Genomic DNA, 6,968 nt, shown 5'->3' on the forward strand with positions numbered 1-6,968 from the left:
GAATGCATTTTGGAAGTTCGTGGAAGGTTTAGGCTTGAATTAGCGAAATTGAGATTTCGACGTTTTCCGGTTGTTAGGTGATATTTTGATATAGAGGTCGGAATAAAATTTCGAGAGTTGCAATATATTCGTGCTATCATTTGGGACATGTGTGTAAAATTCCAGGTCATTCGGACGTGGTTTGGTTGAGTTTTTGATCAAAAGTGTATTTCTGAAAATTTTGGAAACTTAGGCTTGAATCCGATGTGATTTGGTAGATTTGATGTCATTTGAGGTGTTTTGATGATTGGAACAAGTTTGAATAAGATTTTGGGTCATGTTTGTGCTTTTGGTTGAGGTCCTGGGGGGCCTCGGGTGATTTCGGATGGTTAGCGAGGAAATTGGAATTTGTGTTGCAGCTTCAGATTTGCTGCTTCTGGTATTTCCACATCTGCGGTTTGTGGACCGCAGATGCGGGTGTTTCATCGCAGAAGCGAAAATGGGTCAGGTGAGCTGAACCGCAGAAGCGGCTAAAGGGATCGCATCTGCGGAAGCGCAGATGCGGCTTAGGCCGGTTTAATGAACTCCGTAGAAGCGGATGTGTTGACCGCATATGTGGTACCGTAGAAGCGGATGTGTTGACTGCATATGTGGTACCGCAAAAGCGGATTTTGGACCGCAGATGCAGTTATGTCTGGGTAGAATTTATATATGTCTTCCTTCGCGATTTTTGAAGGGTTTAACCATTTTTACACTCGGAATTGGGAGCTTTGGGCAATTTTGAAGAGAGGAATCAAAGAGACTTCGTTGAGGTAAGGATTTTTGGACTTAAAACACATTCCTAGGGTAGAATTTCATGAATTAAGGCTGTAATTAATGGGTTTAAAGGGCTAAAATGGAGGATTAGGGCTTGAGTTTAAGAGGCAAAAAATGGAGGATTTGAGGGGTCATTTTAACTCCGATTTATGTTGTTGATATGTATGAACTCGTGGGGAGATGAGGAATCTAATAATGTGAAAATTTTTGAGTTTCGAGAAGTGGGCCCGGGGCTTGGGTTTTGCTAATTTCAGGATTTTTGGTATTTTTCGATTGTTTTCGCTTGGGCTTTGTTCCCTTAGCATATTATGACATATTCATTCTGATTTTGGTTAGATTCGACGCGCGTGGAGGCTGATTCGAGGGACAAAGGCGTCGCGAGCTAGAGAGTTAGCCGGTTCGAGGTGAGTAATGATTGAATGTCCTGAGGGTTTGTAACCCCAGATTTGTACATCGTAGTGCTATATTGAGGTGAGACACACACTTGATGATGAGCGTGGGGTCGTATACTATTGGGGATTGTGACTTACTTCGTCCCGATTGATGATTTTACCTCGTATTTGATTGTAAACTATGTGGTGTCATCATTATTTGGGCTGATGCCATAATTGGGCCTAGTGCCAACTATTTGAACCCTTCGGGGATATTTAGTGATATTTCCTCAATGTTTTGACTTGTTACTTGAACTCAGTCATGATATTTTCCCACTGTTTTACTATTCAGCCATTCTTTCTCAGTTTTCAAGACTTAAATGATATTTTAAATGATGTTTGGGCTGAAAACACTATTTTACTATAGCCCGAGTGGCTTGTGATGATTTTTTTGGAATGAGTAAGGCCGAGGGCCTATATTGTAAGGAACACTGATACTGATATGAGGCTGAGGGCCTGAGATACATATATACGCCAAGGTGGCTTGATTGATATGGGGCCGAGGGCCTACATTTGATGCCACGAGATGGCTTGATATTGCTCTTGGGCCGTAAGGGGCCCCTCCCGGAGTCTGCACACCTCCAGTGAGCGCTGGTACCCATTTTGATGTGAGATTGAGCCCGAGGGGCGGAAATTGTTGATACTGTGCCCGAGAGGCGAACTTCTATGTGTTTACTTTATCATAATTGTCTGTCAATTACCTGTTTATTTGTTGTAGAAGTACTTTATTTTTCTTTTCATTGGTTTACTGCTTACAAATTACCTATTTAATTTCTTCATTATAGAATACCCTGTGTATACATGTTTTCTTACTTTCAGTCATTATTTATCTTTATTACTCACTGGGTCGGAGTACTCACATTATTCCCTGCACCTTGCGTGCAGATCCAAGTACCCCAGAGGTCGAGTGAGATCTTTTCAGTCGTCCAACAATTGCTGGGGATTTTGAGATAGTTGCATGGCGTCCGCAACCCTGATTTCTCCCTTCTATCTTATTACTTTTCTGCATTCCTAGACTATCTATGTAGTAGGTTATTCAGACTTGTATTAGAGGCTCTAGACTTGTGACACCAGATTAGTGTGGGCTGTGTAGTTTCTATGTAGTGTTGACTTCCACATATCTATCTTGTTGTTTTAAACACTTATTATGATAATTGGTAATTAAACCGTGTTAGCAAACGATTTATTTAAAATGAAAATGGGTTGTTGTTTATAATTGGTCCGGCTTACCTAGTAATGTGATAGGTGCCATCACGACCGATATTTGGGGTCGTGACAAGTTGGTATCAGAGCCTAGGTTACATAGGTCTCGCGAGTCATGAGCCGGTTTAGTAGAGTCTCGCGGATCAGTGCGGAGATGTCTGTATTTATCCTCGAGAGGCTGCAGAAACTTTAGGAAAAACTTCACATTCTTGGAATTCTTATCGTGCGTCCTTGATTCAGCTTGAAAAGTAACTCTTGAAATTCCTTCCATGCATTTGTATGCGCGCCTGAGCGCTCAGTATCAGATGTGCGTCGATGGCTTGTGATTCCCTGATTGAGGGGCGAGATGTGATCTCTGTAAGTTGATGTTGGTCCAGTTTGGAGGACTTGAGGCCGGATCTTTGCTTATGGCTTGAGCACCGAGGTGCTGATTGTGTAAGTAAGTGTTTTTGAACTTATATGTTCGGTAGTGTCTCTATTAGTGGGAGTGACGGCTGGGTAACTATGTGATGAGTATGTTAGTACTGCAAGATGTATCCATATGATTGGAAGCGATGAGAAGGGTCTGCTGGAGGATAGAAAAACTATTAGGTACTTGAATTTCATCTTGATTCGAGGTATAGCCCGAGTTATGGGCGTGTGAAGGATATTTTCATGCTTCCCAAATGAGAGTGAAGTAAATTCCATGTTGTGATATGAGTTCAGACTCAGGAAGACTAAGTGACTGCGTACAGTTTATGACGGTGGAAGGTATACAAGAATGTTAGTTGGAGGCAAAGCAGGTGGGTTATCTCCTGCGAAGTGTTCTGAGGTTGTGCGATCCTTATGTGTTTGTTAGAAGATCTCCTTTACAAGGGAAGTATATGTGTTGAAATTTAATTTTGGGTTTCTTAAGATAGTAGGTTTAACTGTTGTGAGAGTGAATGCGAGATTTGCATAAGAGTTCAAATTCTAGATGATTTGTGTTTCCATAAGCTTATTAAGGATTTGAGTTTAATCTCACTATGGTTCAATAGAGTATAAGTGTTATGAGTTATTGAGTGTATTCTGATCTATGGCTTCGAGCCAAGTGGGGGAGTCTGCTGTTGATTAGGCGATTACATGGTTAGGTGCTATGTTGGTTCCAGTTTAAGGCGTGCGAGTGAATCAGTTATGGCTTGCAGAAAATTGAGACCGGGGATGTCTCGAGTAAAGGAAAATTTTGACAAAGGTTATGAGATGATTCACAGGTGTGTGAGAATCACGGCATGTCTTGAGTTGTTGTTGGTAATGGATGCTCGGTGTATAGAGCAGGAAATGGCTTGGTTGTTCTAGGGTGAGGTTAAACTCTGCGGTGTCGGAGTGCTATTGAGGCACGGGTGGTTCCGTTCGTTTGATCAGGCCAATTGCAGTTTGAATAGAGTGAATGACTCTCGAGAATGGTTCTAATGTGTTCAACATTCCACATGTAATAATTGGGTATCTTAAAGTTGTATATGCGGTTAGAAATTGAGTTCTCATTGGAAGAGGTCAAGACTTGTGGTAAGTCTATGTTAATTATGGGATTCTATGTATCAGTATCAGGAAGTAAAGGTAACAGATTTAGATTCGCAGGAAGTTCTTCAGAGTAAAGTATTTTGGAATGTGGTTCTTTGGGAATATTTAAGAGAGTATTCCGCGACTTATGGGTCTTAGACAGTGTGGTTTTATGCTTGAGTCTCATGTGGTAAGACTGGGTTGAGGAATTGTGGTGCTACAGCAAGAGGGAATATCAAGTTGAAGATGAATCAGAAGGAAATTTAGATAGATGGGGTAGCTTGATAGTAGACCGGACCGGTATGGTAAGGATATGATTAGTTCTTTGTGTGTATTTGAGGTAATGAGTTCTTACATGTATTTTGCAGCAATGCTCTTAGGTTTTGATGGCTTGCTTAGCTTGGTCGAGTTACAGAGATTCAGTCCTGGTAGGTTTGATTTGTGCAAGGGGAACTCGGAGAGTTCTTGATGGCTTTTACCGCGGTTTGGAGATGTATATTTCTATGGGCATGTGAAGCATGGGATGTATAGTGATTTTTTTTCTAGATGGGACCAATGGAAAGTTCTTGACTAGTTGAGTACGTAGATGTTTGTGGCTCGGAAGGGAGATGAAGTTCTCATGTTATCCTAGGATGGTATGGTATATGTGGTATGTTGTGGAGGATTGAGATTTGCGTGTGTAAGGTTACAGTTCAGTTCTGAAAGGAAGTTCATAAAACTCTTAGGCAGCGGGTAGCCTCAGATGATTAAGGAAATGGTATTGCTAATTGGAAATGATTTGACGAGAGTATATGTTTCAGAAAAAGGGCAATGTGATTAAGTTAATGGCACTTCGATAGCATTGCGGCACTTTTTGGATAGATTGACTGTTGATATTCGAGTTTGCTTGGTGGCATAGAAGAATTTTAGAGTATCTCTCATGAAATGATTGGGTATTAGAGGTGTGGCATGTAGTCGGACGGCAAAATTGGGATCGTATATGGTGATTCATGTGCCATGTGGATTTGGAGACGGAAGTTCTCATATTCAGGCTATGTTGTGGTTATAGATCGTGTGTATCGGCACTATTTAGTGACTATCGGGGTTTGGAGACCCGAGCAAATCTTTTGTTGTTTGGTATGTTAGATTTGGAAGTGATATTGGGTTCAGACTGGTTGCCTCTGTGTTGGGTTATTCTAGACTATTGCGCTATGGGCTATGCCGAAAATGCCACGAATTGAGTGGCGAGGTGCGACAGATTATATCCTAGTAGAGTGTTTAATATTTTGAAGACCCAGCGGACGGCTGAAAAGGATTGACTTTCTTATTTGGGCCTTCATGTTGGATGTCAGTGTAGAGGCTTCTACCATTGATTCAGTTCCAGTGGTGAGGGATGTTTCAGATGTGTTTCTTGTTGTCGGGCATGTCGCCGGGCAAGGTTATTGATTTCGGAATTGATTTGGTGTCGGGCACCGTATCGTATGGCACCGGTAGAGTTAAGAAGTTGAGGGAACAACTTCAGGATTTCCTTGATAAAGAGTTCGTTGGTAGGCCGATGTCGATGTGTGTTCTAACTTGAGTCGGCTTGGTTGGCTTCGAATTGCATTGTTGAGGGATGTGTTGATTCGACTGTTATTGAGCTTATTAGTGATCCGGGGAGATCTATGAGTTGCCTTTCGGTGTTAGGAAGTGTTGTGATTTGTTGGTTATAGGCACATATGGTGCGGTTCTTTCGGGGTCTCATAGTGGAAGTCGAGCGGGAAGAGTAATTGGGTGTTGTTCAGTGAATGACGTATCGGTTATGTCCTTTCGGGTTTGCGTGGTGTATGTTATTTACTTCACCGTGGGTATGATGATTTGCTTTGGTTCCAGACATCAAATTGTGTGTGGTTGTCGATTTCGAGCATAGTGACTTGAGATATTTCATGCGGAGCAATGTTTGGATAGGATCGCACATTTGCAGCGAAGCTATGTAGGGATATGACCTTGCGGGTTAGATTCGTGTGTTCTATTTCTATGATGTGAGACGGGTTCTCAGCCTTGTGTTGTGGCGGTACTGGTGAGCTTGAGGTACAACTCTTTCATTTGAGTCATTTTCATGATTTGAGTATGTTCGGACCGTTGCTTATTGGTGCGCGTATTATGCAAGTTGTGGCTTAGGCCTGTATTGATGTGTCATGTCACCAGTGTAGTGCATTGGATTAGCGGAGATCGTTGGGATCATCAATGTATACAAACAGATTCGATTTCAGCATGTTAGAAGGATAATATCGAGGTTCAGCTTGGAAATTTGCTATGGTATTTGCCAAAAGAGAAGTGGCTTCATGAATGGTCGATCTAAGAAACGGTTATGGTTTATTGTGTGTTTCCATTATCATTGGCGGTATATGAAAGTGTTGAAATGAGACTTTAGTGATAAGAGTTTTTCTATCGGTATTCGGGTGTTGTGTACAGCTGCTGTGAATAGAAGTTATTGCTATGAGTGTTTGAGTTATGTGGTTTATCATGTAATTGCACCTAAGGTTGTAGGTATGGGTTATTACAGCTTGTTCGGGCTTATTCAGGGTATAAATGTGAGATTTTGATCTTTTGGATGATTTCGGTAGTGGAAAAGTGGTTCTATGGTTTATGGACTAGGATAGATTGTGAAATTTCAGTTATAATGTGTTATCGAACCTATGTGAGAAAGGGTGATGTAGGATCACCCTTGGTTATATGCATGGTAAAGTTATTAAGCAATAGGTTGGCTTCTAGAACAACTCTGGGCACGTTCGAGGACGAACGTATGTTTAAGTGGGGGAGGATGTAACGACCCGACCGGTCGTTTTGAGCTTTTGCACTTTGATCTCTAGTTCTCAGGCATGACTTACCTCGTGTGGTGTATTATGACTTATATAAATCGTTGGTTTGGGTTTCAGAGTAATCAGAAGGAATTTGGAAGAACAACTCTCAGTTTAAAGCTTAAAATTGGAAAGGTTTGACCAAGATTCGACTTGTTTGTATATGATCTCGGATTGGAATTTTTATGATTTAGTTAGCTCCTTT

This window comes from Nicotiana sylvestris, chromosome 12, assembly GCF_000393655.2.
Source record: "Nicotiana sylvestris chromosome 12, ASM39365v2, whole genome shotgun sequence".
NCBI classification, from domain to species: domain Eukaryota; kingdom Viridiplantae; phylum Streptophyta; class Magnoliopsida; order Solanales; family Solanaceae; genus Nicotiana; species Nicotiana sylvestris.